Here is a 14,044-nt window from a genome sequence, read left to right as displayed (position 1 = left end):
ATGGAGACATGGATTACTTTCTTCCTTGGGACCACTTGTGAACCACAGGGTCAGGTGACAAGCTCTAGACCAGGAAAGGATCAGGAGGAGCAGAGTGACCACACCTGAACTTGAGGAATAGGGAACCCAGCAAGGAGAGTGACCACCCTTGGCTCACATAATTTAGGGACATATGTGGTGGGAAGAAACTAAGTTGAGGCAGCTGGGACACATCCCAAGATAGCAGGTGGTTGTGTGTCTGTGTGTGTCTGTGTGTGTGAGTGTGTGTGTGTGTGTGTGTGTGTGTGTGTGCTTGACTGAAATGATGTGTGTATGTGCCTGTGTATGTCTGTGGATGGGTCAATCCTGACACCAGACCTGACCGATGCCAGGCACCCACAGTTGGCACAGACCCCACTTTACACTAGCGTTTTTGTTCCCAAAGGTTTTCTAATGGAAAGTAATATGTGCCTCGTACAGGGCTAGTTCACCAGATTTTGTACGAAAGATGAAATATGATCTTTATGGGTTCTTGCCTGAGCTAGCCTTGTAGACCCTCCTCTTCCCACTGTTCCCAGTCTGTTTCGTGTCACAATGTCCAGGGAATAGAACCCTGAGTTCTGCCAGCACCTCTGTGTGAGGCATTGCATCAGCTGACATCCTGAATGGTTGTCCCAATTCTACATGTTCTGGCCGAGGACAAGATGCACACAAGAAGGCCTAGATGAGGAGGTACTGCCCCTCCCAGACAGACAGACTTCATCTACTCTAACATGTTAGGAGGAGGTACAGATATGACTCACAACAATACATCCACTATTGGGCTCAACTACCAAGAAGCTGTGAGGAGGACATTCAATTTGGAAATCTCAGGTAGGCAGTGTGTGTGGAGGAGTAAACAGGACTGGATGGAGACCTTACCCAGAATTTGATATCCAGCCCTGCATTCTGATTAGCATGAACTACACTCCTGTGAAGGTCTCTGGGTGGCTCTTGAAATTAGGTGGACGAAGAGGAGGAGGAGGAATGGGAGGAGGAGGAGGAAGAGGAAGAGGAATAGGAGGAAGAAGAGGAGGAGGAAGAAGAAGAGGAAGATGAAGAGGAGGAAAAAGGGGAAGAGGAGGAAAAAACAAGTAAGCAAGGACAAGACAGGCACATGGCCTGTACTCACTGCAGTGGCCCATCGTATCCTAGGTGTTTTCCTGCCCTAACTGTGAAGCAGGAACCAAACACCACTCCTCATGGGACTGTCTGAGATGAGGTCAGCTGTGGGTCTGAACTGTCAGCAAGGAGGACGGGAGCTGTCTGTGCCATACATCAAAGCATAGTGTCCCACATAAGTCCATATCACAAATGATGCCATCTCCTCCCCAGAGTGGCTCAACTAAGGGTTAGGAGTGCCTCATGAGTGCCAAGCTCTCCCCTACTCCTGCAGACCCATGAATGGTGCCTTCTCAGGGCCCATCTATCCTGAGCCCAGGGAGCAGCCAGAGGGCATATTCATGCGATTTCATACTCAGGTCAATCTGCTATCCTGTACCCCATGAGTCGGGACTGAACCTCAGTGCTCAAGACCACTTGTTTTTTTCTGGACAAGACTTCGAGAATGTAGTCACATACAGTGTTAGTGACACCTTGCATGCCCTTGACTGGCCTTCAGTGTAGCCCTGACTGACCGTTCCTGCCTGCACCCAGGGATTCAAATCAGCATTGGCCAGATCAGACTCTTTGCTACCTGGTCCTATAGCTCACCTCCACTGCAGTTCCATGTGTCCTGGCTGCTGCAGCTGCACCAGAAGCTACCAGATGCCTTCCCACAGAATCCTGTAGTCCCTGTGGGCTCATCCACAGACATCTCACACTCTCCCTGCTGGGAGTTAGGCTGGATGCCTGCTGTGTGGGAGCTGCCTTGGCTTGTGGAGCAGAGTCAGAAGCAGTGGAGGAGATGTTGTCTGCTGCTCTTATTGTCCTCAGTCCCCAGGGCTTCCCTGTGGTTTGGGTTCAGATCCAGCTCCAGTGAATCACTGATTAAATTCAGCCCATAGAAGCTGCGGACCCCATGAGGCACAGGGAGGACCATGACTGAGGGGGAACCAAGCAATCCAGGACCCTGTGGGGATCAGGGAAGCCAATAATCCCGGTCACCTCCCTGGCAGGCTGCAAGGCCAGGAGCTCTGTGCGCCCTGACAGAGGTAGATGGGACCCTGACTCCCACAAAACGCTCCTTCAGACCTATTACATCATCCTCTTTGAGAAGGTTGTCCTCATTAAGAGCATTCCACACAGCTTGCACTGCCATCAAACTCTATCTTCCAGGGGTGATCCCCCTCAGGAGTATTGACATGTGTTCTATGAATGGTTAATATTATTCTGATAATTCACTTCATAAACATTGCTCAGCATGGTATCTGTCTCCATAAGAAGTCATTCAGCAATTCTCCCACAACAGAGAGGCAAAATCATCATCATCACCATCGTCATCATCATCATCATCATCACCATCCTCTTTCTCCTCCTCCTATTCTTCCTCCTCCTCCTCCAGATTTTTCTCCTCCTCCTCCTCCTCCTTCTCCTCCTCCTCCAGCTTTTTCTCCTCCTCCTCCTCCTCCTCCTCCTCCTTCTGCCACTTCTAATGCTGTTGGTGCTATTGCTGTTACTCCTGTTGGTGCTGTAGCTTGTGCTGGTGTCTTTTCCTTGGCCATGTGTCTGAAATCACCTCCTTTTTATACTCAGGACATGACAATTTCAAGATGGCACTTTGAAAGAAAAAAATTATTCTAAGCAAAAATCTTATGAGGTAGAATACTTAGATTACCATTTGGAGCTTTGATTGCCTTATTATTTTATTACAACTTCTCTTCTACTTCTGTTAAGATTTTTGAAAGAAATCATTTAGAAATGTTACACACACACACACACACACACACACACACACACACACATATATATATATATATATATATATATATATATATATATATATATATATCACTAGGTCTTAGGAACGAAAAAATCAGCATGCAAAAAACTATGCATGATTCTGACCATCAACAATAACCAGCAAACTAGGTTGTTGATACTTATTCAATGACAAACCTTGTTAATTAGTTTTGAGGCTTAAAGAAATGGGATGTTACATTTGAAAACATAAGACTCTGTTCTGAGGCACTTGTGATTGATGACCACATGTGAAAAGATCAGTAGCCCATGGAGGAGTCCATGAGCCCATAAACCTCTAGTCCTCACCCTGTGGGAGCTATTGGCTTAAGGGGGAGCTGAAGTCCATCTGAAGGGATGGGTCAACAAGAAAACTCTGTAGAGTGGGGAACTCATCAATCCTATTGGGTCCCTGCTGGGAAGAGGAGAAATCAAGAAGAGGGAGAAGGCTTGGTGTTGGGGAAACCTCATAAAGAACTTACAGAAGATACAAGGTAAGAATTGTGGGGAAAATGGAAACCAGAGACAGAGGAAGGACCAGCATAGAGCAAACTGAAAAGGACAAAGCACAAAGGTACCTGGGCTATGCCTGCTGCTTGTTCTCTGGACTCTCCCTGTGGCTCATTTCTGGGGGGAGATTCTGTTCTGCCCCAGGCGAGGTTTCTTTCTCCTTGGCAGCTTTATCAGAGCATTTGCTATATTCCTGGTCCACCCCTTAAAACCTCTGTGCTGGACCCTGCTGGGGATGGGCTTATCCTCTAATGGGGCTCTGTGGGAGAGTAGATTATCTTCTTTGATTCCCTTATTGCTACTCTTCTCACTGAAGATGCTTGTTGTTTGAATGCATGGGACACTCACGGCACATTTGTGATAGTGGTCCTGTGTAGGTGTCATCGGTAGTGGCCTGAGAAAACCAGCCACAGTGGACCTTCTTCCTCCTTTTGTATGAACCTTCTGGCCATAGTGAGACACTTGACCATGGGAGGATGACACCCGCAAGGTGCCAAGGACTGGCAGGCATCCACTCCTCTTTTGTTCTAATCTAAAAGCAGCAGCAGGATCAAGGCTAGGGAATGGGGCTGCAATGGGACTCACCTGCTGTGCCTGGGCTTTGCAGCCATCCCCCTGGAGAGCCTGCTGTTGTAGAAAGCAATAAGTTGCCATTTCCTCATTATATTTTCTTTTCATTAGAGAGTATTTTATTACAGAGGCTTGAAATCCCTCGCATTTCATTGCGGCCAAAATTTCAGGGTCTGGCCTGAGGGCAAGCAGTTCTTCATAACGACCTGTGAACCCCTTCCCGTGTTCTTTGAACCAGGCATGTTTCATCACCTCGCTGGCTGTTGGTCTATACATTGGATTTACTGTTAGAAATTGACTAAGTAGGTTCTACAGTTCTTCTGAAACCCCACAGGGGGCAGGATATACCCCTGCAACAAGTTGTTTTTGTAATTCTTGGAAGATCATTGAATCAAACGGGAGCTTTCCCACTACCATATAGTACAAGACCACTCCTATTTTCCACATGTCATTCTTCATCCCGTCATACAGAAGTCCAAGGAAGAGTTCCGGGGAACCAAAAGAGTATGCACTGCACTGCTGTTTTAGCATTTGTCCAGGTTGTGTTTCAGTGCTAAGACCAAAGTCGATGACTTTGACCTTTTTGTTTTTATCAATCATTATATTGTCCAGTTTCAGGTCACGGTGAACAATCCCCTTTCCATGGCAGTAGCTCACTGCTGACAATATCTGTTCAAATATTTGCCGGGCCTCATCCTCCTCTATGTGCCCTGACTCTCTGATGTACTGGTAGAGTTGTTGGCCTTCCACCAGCTCCATTATGAGGTATATTCTCGTTTTATTTTCAATGACTTGTAAGAGAGAAACAATGTTGGGGTGGTTGATCTTTCTCATTATGTTTGCTTCTGTCATGGCTGGCCAGAACCACTGCTTGTCCTTTCGGAGAACTTTGAACGCCACTCGGGTTCCTGTGAGCCGGCGGTGGGCCAGGAGGACCTTCGCATGGCTTCCTTTTCCAATAGTCTTCAGTACTTTATATTGGGAATGAAAGGTTCACTCATCAGAGATACTGGGATCGGGCCTAGGAGGTGGTAACTCCTCCTCAGTCTCTGTAGGCATTTTATCAGTACTAATGCTACCTAAAAATAACAAACAATGGAATCAGGTAATGAAAAAGATGGAGCAATTCAGGAACTAAAATTACACATGCGGTCCCTAAAAGAAACAAAGGAAACAAAAAGAAAAAAATAAAAACAAGAAAAGACTAGACTAGAAAAATAGAGTAAAATTATGAAAAGGGGGAAAATATGAAGAATCATAAGTAAAAGCCACCCAAATAACCAACCCCAAAAGAGAAAGCCAAGAGCACACACATACTAAATGCAATGATGAAAATAAAAATCGTCATATTACAATAGGATTGGGCGGCCAAAGATGGTCAATACTGTGAATGGATGTTGTTTGAAGAAAAAGGTATGATGAAAGAAATGAAAGGAGAAAGAATTAGTGTAAGAGAAAACAAACAAATATAAAAAGCCAACACTTAAGGGGAAACTCCATTGAATTTCAGGACCTAGTGATCCACAAAAATCCACAACTCTCCAGAGCAAAATATTGAAAATCAAAATTAACCAACCACAAGGAATAAGGCAGTTAAATACCAGTGAATAGTAAACCTAAAACCGAGGCCGAAAAGTCAAAGTGTCACAAAGGGCAAATTTGTATCAAGTCTAAGCCAATGATTGCTTGTACTCAATAAATAGAGAAACAGAAATAATGTAAAAGGATGAAACCGCAGGACATTGAAAATGGAGATAGAGTGAATCATCTGACTGCAGAAATGTATATAATCAAAGCAATAATATACCATGTGAGAACATAAAACCCACCACCAAACAGAATCCAGAAATCCATAATAAATAAATAAATAAATAAATAAATAAATAAATAAATAAATAAAGCATAACTAAAAATCAAAACCACAATAAGGAAATAGCCAGTGGTCTTGCGAATATATGGCCTAATTCTATCTCTTAAACAAATAGAAAAAAGAATCAATCCATAAATAAGCAGCCAGCCGTCTACATAGGCCTTTAATCTGATATTATGGGGTTGGCATGTCAAAATCCTGGGAGCCACTGCTCGGCCAACACAGGTACTTGGGCAGCTGTAGGCCAGTGAGAGAGCCTGTCTTGAAAATGAGGTTGATGACCTACCTCAGGAACAGGAGCCCGGGCTGACTTCTGGCCTCTACACTCTCTTGCATTGAGTTGCAGGTAAAACGGGATGGGGACGTGTGCACACACAACACACACACACACACACACACACACACAGGCACACAGGCACACAGGCACACACACAGGCACACACAGAAGCACACACAGGCACACACAGAAATACACAAAAGTGTACTTACACTCACACAGACAAACTCTTACAAACACCCAGATTCACACAAAACACAATCACATAGGAACAGGCACACACATACTTACACACAAGCAAACCTGGAAAAACGCACATCACAGACACACACACACACACACACACAGGGACACACACACACACACACGAAGAGGTACACACATACAAACACATACACACAAACCTGTAAACTCACACTCCTTCATATACTGAAAAACACACAGGCGAAAGTGTACACACACTCAAACACAAGCAAATCTGTCAACACACATCATCCTACACACACTGATACATACACATATGCACAGTACAGTAAAATCCGATACAACCACACACAGCTCACTAGATACAATCAAGTCGCAGAGGGCTCCACTCCACACCTCCTCTCAAAGCACTCAAAGAGGTCCAGGCCTGGCAACAGCTTAACGTCTGTTGGCTGGACCTCCTCACAGTCGCTCCTCATGAGGTCACAATAGGACCTGTCATGACATGGTTGGGAAGGGCTTCAAGGCTCTGGCTTCTGTGGGCTATGGAGAGATTTTAGGCTTTTAGAAATCAAAGCCTGTAAGATGTTTACTCTCCTTAGTTCTCTGTTTTGAATGTTTGCTGTGCCTCCTGCTTTAAAGTCCTCATGTCTATGCTCGCTGTGTCACTTTTTCTTTGAATTCTGAATGATTAGCCTCAAACTGATGGTACAGTGTTATAAAAATGAAAAACGACAAAGCTGTGTTTCTAAACTGACCCATCAAGAGGACACTGTTCTCATAAGCCCTCAGAAAGGCTCTAGGTTATCATCAAACACCTGAGACAAAGCTGCAGGGATAGGCAGAGCACTTGCCTCCCACGGGTGAGGACTTGAGTTTGAATCCCCCAAACCCCCATCAATGTTGGATGCATCCGAAAAGCCCACAAGCTCTGCATCCATGGAGTGGGGAGGGGTTGGGGCTTGAAGACAGGTGGTCTGACATGCAGGCATGAGGACCTGTCCAGAGGATGGCCTCTGACAGGACATGGGGTAGTGGTATCCATGGACACCTAGGCACATAAGGGGGTATGGATATACATGCAGACACTTCCTCTCACACAGCGGTTGGCATGATGTATAGAAAACCAAGTCCATCCTGAGTGTAGGGCTCACTTCAAATATTAAGGTCCAATGATGGAACAGGCGTGTATGAGGACAAGGAGCTCTGTGCAACCTGAGACCAGAAGGAACAGAGTGGCTATGCTGACACCATTGAAATAAATTCTCAATCACAGTCTGTGACAGCCAGGCCACAGGACCCAGGCAGCTGTGTTATTTGTGAGCAGCCAGTGCAGCCAGAAGCTAACTATTGAGCACTGACTGGCCCAAGCCCAGAAAGGGTCTCTGTTTTTCAGAGTGCTGGGGGGCAGTGCAGTGTGTAGCCCTTTTCTTCTGAAGACTCTTCTGGGGTTTTGAATCCCCTGGAGAGGACCCTCATGACTGCAGACACTAAGCCTGGGAGGAAAGATCCTCGTCTGTAGTGTTCATTGAAAGGCCTGATTGCAGAAAAGGAAAGAAACAGCAAAATGTGCCACCTCTGCTCACTCTTGTTCAGCTTCTGCCTTTGCAGCTGAGCTCAGGTGCTCTGGAGTCCTCCCTAGCCTGAGTCAGTGATCTCAAGTTCAAGTCCCTACTTCCTGGTTTGTAGTATCAAACACAGCACAGTTTCAGGCAAGAAAAGCTGTGAACACCATCTAGACATTGTTGTCTACATTTGAGGGGGACTGTTGAGCCCCAAAGGGAGCAAGGGTTACAAGGTCAGGTATTACAGGAATGGGCTAGGGTTGGAATCCAAGTTCCAATCTCCCTTTGCTCTGGGCAGAGGGTAGACCTGGCAATTGGTTCCTGCTGTGTACATGGTGAGAATCAAAGTGTCTTATGGGATCGCTGGCACAGACCTGCCCAAGCATGGCTTAGGGAGCCTCACACCAACTCAATATTTGATGTCTACCCAGCTTTGTCTTCCACCCTCAGCTGTGTGCCATTTTCCCTGCCTCGTGCAAGAGACTCTAAATATCTTCCTATAAAAGGCGATCAAGGAGGAGTTGCACAAGGACAGGTGGGGCTCTGTGGGAAGGTTCACATGGGCTAACACATTAGAGGACCACAGTCCCAGGACTGATACTGGGTGGACACTCTCCTCTGACATCCAACAGAGAGATCTTTGACAGAGATCAATAGAAGGCTTCTCTGAATAGCTGTGCAGAGCACCTCAGATCACAGACTCAGGACTGACACACATAGAATGCTGTAGAGGAGCCGATTGTATTCAAGGGCTCATCTGCCTGGGTCCATGTGCCTCTAGATATGAGCCCAGGACTGGGCTGTAGCTGGTTATGGGCTCAGATAGGAGGGTGGGAGGGACTGGTCCTTGGCTACTGGGAGTAGAGCAATTTTTCTTTCCCTGCTCCTGCTTTTTTTTTTTTTTTTTTTTGCTTTTCTTTCCCTTGGCATAAGGAGGGACTGGAAGAAGTCTGTCTATGGGGAGTGAGGCTGGCTGGGAAACTGCTTGCTGTTGTACATTGTCATGCTGCTGGGGGCTTGGGGTTGTTGGCAGGATAACCTCTGCACCATTCCAGTCTGCTTCTCTCCACTTTATCCATGCATCCCTGTCCCTGGGCTGGGAGACCTCGATACATAAGTCCCACCTGTAGCTTCCAGTCCAGGGATGGAGTCCCTCAGTGAATGGATTCCAGATGGTTCTGTGTAAAGCAGCATCGAACAGGGTAGTTACTGAACATGTATGGACGTGGAGGAGGATACTGCACTGCACCTACCCACATTTCATATAAAACCAATCCTCATGCTCAGGTACTAATTGGTTCTATTTACACCTTTCACCATTTTTGCTATTCACTGTACTGTGAAGGGTGAATTTTTATTGTTTCACTTCTGCAAAGAGACAGAGTTTAGCATTGGAGACTCCCTACGGCATGGCTGGAAGGGAGGCCTTAACACCCATGTGTCCTTCTAGGAAAAAGCTCTTTCATAGGATGCCTCCCTGAGTCCCAGGATGTATGGAGGGCTCTGTGCCCTATCCAGGGTTGACCTCAATATATTAACTGGAGCTGAGGCTTCTCTCTGATAGAACAGTACCACCCTCCTACAAGTTGTCTACGATGGTTTGTATATGCTTAGCTCAGGGAGTGGCAATATTAGGAGGCGTGGTCTTGTTAAAGTAGGTGTGTCACATTGGTCATGGGCTTTAAGACCCTTTTCCTATCCACATGCAAGCCAATCTTCCCCAAGCAGCCTTCACATGAACATGTAGACATCTCACTTAGTCTGGCACCATGACTGCCTGGATGCTGCCATGCTCCCAGCTTGATGATACTGGACTGAGTCTCTGAACCTGAAATCCTGTGTTCATTAATGTTGTCCTCATAAGAACTGCATTGGTCATGGTGTGTCTCTTCTCAACAGTAAACCCCTAACTGAGACAATGTCGATGTTCCCTGCTTCAGCTTCCTGGCTATAGAAGCTTCACACATGAGTGGCATTCTCTTGGGATATGGGCCTAATAGGCTCTAGGCTGTCTGCTTGATCTGAGAGTGCTAAGATATCCTGCTCCTAAGGGCATTGTTACTGTTCCCATGCAATAGTGTGAATAGCATCAGCAGGCTCCTGCTTTGTTACCCCCCTGAACACAATGCTGCCTTCTCCAGGAGTGGATCCAACAGCTCTCAGAACCTCCTCAGGAACTATGTGTTTCCCAAGGATTACCTGCACTTGCTTACACACCCCTATCCTGTGTTCTGAAAACTTTTCAAAGCCCATTCATCTGAGACTGGTGAGTTCAGGACAGTAGTCCCAAGTGTCTTGTCCTACGCTGACAGTTCATTCTCATGAGGCATCACTTACCCTTGACAGAGGATTTTTCCAAGGGGCATTGGATGTGCAGGAGAATTGTGTGTGCTGACTCTTGTCAGATCTGCACTAGATGGCATCAAGGCCCCATTTGCTCTTGATTTTGGAACTCATGGTCCTGACACTGTCTTGTTGGTATTTAGGTCCCTGTCAGTCCCTAATTGAATTTTAGCATGGGAACCCAGGGCAGTTGTCTACAAAGATATTCCTAGTATGGACCACATCTTCACCGTGCCAGACATAAAGCACAACAAAACACCAGGCAGGCAGAGAACCCTCAGGGGCTGGAACTGGCATGTTCAAACACTCTGAATTGACCTTGGCCTTAGCACAGATTCAGAGAACAGCTTCTCTGTAGGAAGATCTCCTTCCTCCTCTCAGAGTTTAGGACATCTAGAGTTAGGCTAAGGTGCTGGCACAATGTGAGCAGGGGCAGCACTCTGGGCTTGTTCTGTGTCAAAGCCTCCCTGCCACCCCTGTGTCACAGTCACAGCAGCCCATCTCATGAGAATTCTAGGGGTGCTGATATCCTGGATGAATTATCCATGTTCTGCTGCTAGTTTCTTTGCTTCCACATGGACAACTGAGAGAAGGGATTACATTAAGTGTAGTTGAGGAAGCCCTGCAAATATCTACTTGGTGTTACCAAAGACAATGGGTTCTGACTGGCAAGATCTTTGAATTAGATTTTGAAAAATGCCACCTAGGAAAAGTTAGTAGGTACCCTCAGGAATGTAACCGCAGGACATTGAAAATGGAGATAGAGGGTTGGGGATTTAGCTCAGCGGTAGAGCGCTTGCCTAGCGAGCGCAAGGCCCTGGGTTCGGTCCCCAGCTCCGAAAAAAAAAAAAAAGAAAATGGAGATAGAGTGAATAATCCGACTGTAGAAATATATATAATCAAAGCAATAATATACCATGTGAAAACATAAAATCCACCAACAAAATGAATCCAGCAATGCATAATAAAGAAAGAAAGAAAAAAAGAAAGAAAGAAAGAAAAAAGGAAAGAAAGAAAGAAAGGAAGGAAGGAAGAAAGAAAGAAAGAAAGAGAGAAAGGAAGAAAGAAAGAAAGAAAGAAAGAAAGCATAAATAAAAATCAAAACCATAATAAGGAAACAGCCAGTGCCTTTGCCAATATGTGACCTAATTCTTTCTCTTGAAGTCATCCAAAAATCAATCAATCAAGAAATAGGCAGCCAGTCATCTACATAGGCCTTTAAACTGATATTATGGGGTTGGCATACCAAATGCCTGGGAGCAACTGTTCAGCAAGCCCAGATACTTGGGCAGCTGCAGGCCAGTGAGAGAGCCTGTCTTGAAAATAAGGTTGAGGACCTACCTCAGGAACAGCAGCCGGGGTGACTTCTGGCCTGCCTCTACATTCTCTTGCACTGAGGTGCAGGTAATATAGATACAAGGGGCAAAAGGAGATGGGCACGTGCACACACAGACACACACAGGCACACAGACACACACACACACACAAACACACACACACACACACACACACACACACACACCACAGGCACACACAGAGGCACTCACCCAGAAATACGCAGAAGTGAACTTATACTCACACAAACTCTTACAAACACCCAGATTCACACAAAACACACATACTTACACACAAGCAAACGTGGAAAAACACACATCAGACACACACACACAGGGACACACACTCACGCACAAGAAGAAGTACACACATACGAACACATACACACATACAAACCTGTAAACTCACCCACTCCTACATATACTGACAAACACACAGGCAAAAGTGTACACACACTCACACACAGGCAAATCTGTCAACACACACTCTTACACACACTGATACATAAACATATACACAGTACATTAAAATCCGATACAACCACACACAGCTCGCTAGATACAACCAAGTCCCAGAGGGCTCCACTCCACACCTCCTCTCAAAGAACTCAAAGAATTCCAGGCCTGGCAACACCTTAATATCTGTTTGCTGGGCCGCCTCACAATCGCTCCTCATGAGGTCACAGTAGGACCTGTCATGACATGTTGGGAAGGACTCTGAGACTGTGGCTTCTATGGGCTATGGAAAGACTTTAGGCTGTTAGAAATAAAACCCTGTAAGATGCTTAGCTGTCCATAGTTCTCTGTTTTGAATGTTTACTCTGCCTCCTGCTTTAATGTCGTCATGTCTACACTCAGGGTGTCACGTTTTCTTTGAATTCTGAAGGATCAGCCTCAAACTGATGGTATAGTTTTCTTATTTTAAGACAAAGCTGTTTCTAAACTGACCCACCAAGAGGACACTGTTCTCATAAGTCCTCAGAAAGGCTCTAGGTTATCATCAAACACCTGACACAAAGCTGCAGGACTAGGCAGAGACTTGAGTTTGAATCCCCAAAACGCCTATTGGATGCATCAGCAAAGCTCATAAGCTTTCTCTGTGGAGAAGTTAACATGGACCAACAGATTAGAGGGCCAGAGCCCCAACCCATGCTGGGTGGACACTCTCCTCTGACATCCAACACAGAGATCTTTGTACAGAGATCAAGAGAAGGCTTCTCTGAATAGCTGTGCAGAGCACCTCAGGCTCAGGGACTCTGGACTGACACCCATAGAATGCTGTAGAGGAGCTGTTTGTGATTCAAGGACTCATCTGCCCGGGTCCTGTGCCTCTAGAGATGATCCCAGGACTGGGCTGTGGCTGGTTATGGGCTCAGACAGGGAGGTGCCACGGGGTTTGCCCTTGGCTCCTGGGAGTAGAGCAGTTTTTCTTTCCCTGTCCCTGCTTTTTGAACTTTTCTTCCTTGGGAAAAATGGAAGGACTGGAAGAAGTCTGTCTATGGAGAGTGAGGCTGGCTGGGAAACTGCTCGCTGTTCCCAATTGTCATCCTGCTGGGGGTTTGGAGTTGTTGGCAGGTTAACCTCTCCACCATTCCAATCTGCTTCTCTCCATTTAACCCATGCATCTCTGTCTCTGCACTTCGTGACATGGTTGCACAAGTCCTACCTGTAGCTGCCACTCCAGGGCATAAGTCCCTCAGTGAGTGAATTGCAGATGGTTCTGTCTAGAGAGAAATTGTACAGGGTAGTTGCTCAGTATGTAGGTACATGGAAGAGCACACTGCACTACATCCACACACATTTCATATAACATCAATCCACATACTCTGGTACTAATCGGTTCTATTTACACCTTTCGCGATTACTGCTATTCACTGTACTGTGAAGTGTGAATTTTTATTATGTTTTACTTCTGCAAAGGAAGAGACACTGGAGATTCCAAAGGCCTAGCTGAAAGGGAGGCCTTGACACACAGGTGTGCTCCTGGGGAAAAGCTCTTTCATAAAACGCCCCGTTGAATCCCATGATGTGTGAATTGCTCTATGCCCTATCTAGGGTTGACCTCAGCATATTAATGGGAGCTGAGACTTCTCTCTGATAAAACAGTTCCACCCTCCTTGAAGATGTCTGTGATGGTTTGTATAAGCTTAGCTCAGGGCTTGGCACTATTAGGAGGCATGTTCTTGTTAAGTAGGTGTGTCACATTGGTCATGGGGTTTAAGAACCTGTTCCTATCCACATGCAAGCCAATCTCCCCCAAGCAGCCTTCAGATAAAGATGTTGAACTCTCACTCTCTCTGGCACCATGCCTGCCTGATTGCTGCCATGCTCCCAGCTTGATGATACTGGACTGAGTCTCTGAACCTGCTATCCTGTGTTCATTAATGTTGTCCTCATAAGAGCTGCATTGGTTTTGTTATGTCTCTTTACAGCAGTAAACCCCTAACTGAGACAA

The 14,044-nt window shown here is 46.0% G+C and overlaps 1 pseudogene; it reads right to left on the bottom strand.

Annotated features, from left to right (window-relative positions):
- Window positions 1-2,981: 2,981 nt before the first annotated feature.
- Window positions 2,982-12,313, bottom strand: LOC134485050 (sperm motility kinase Y-like; annotated as a pseudogene).
- Window positions 12,314-14,044: the final 1,731 nt, after the last annotated feature.

The sequence above is a fragment of the Rattus norvegicus genome, chromosome 1, assembly GCF_036323735.1.
Source record: "Rattus norvegicus strain BN/NHsdMcwi chromosome 1, GRCr8, whole genome shotgun sequence".
NCBI classification, from domain to species: Eukaryota; Metazoa; Chordata; class Mammalia; order Rodentia; family Muridae; genus Rattus; species Rattus norvegicus.
This window is presented reverse-complemented; position numbering and strand designations above follow the sequence as displayed.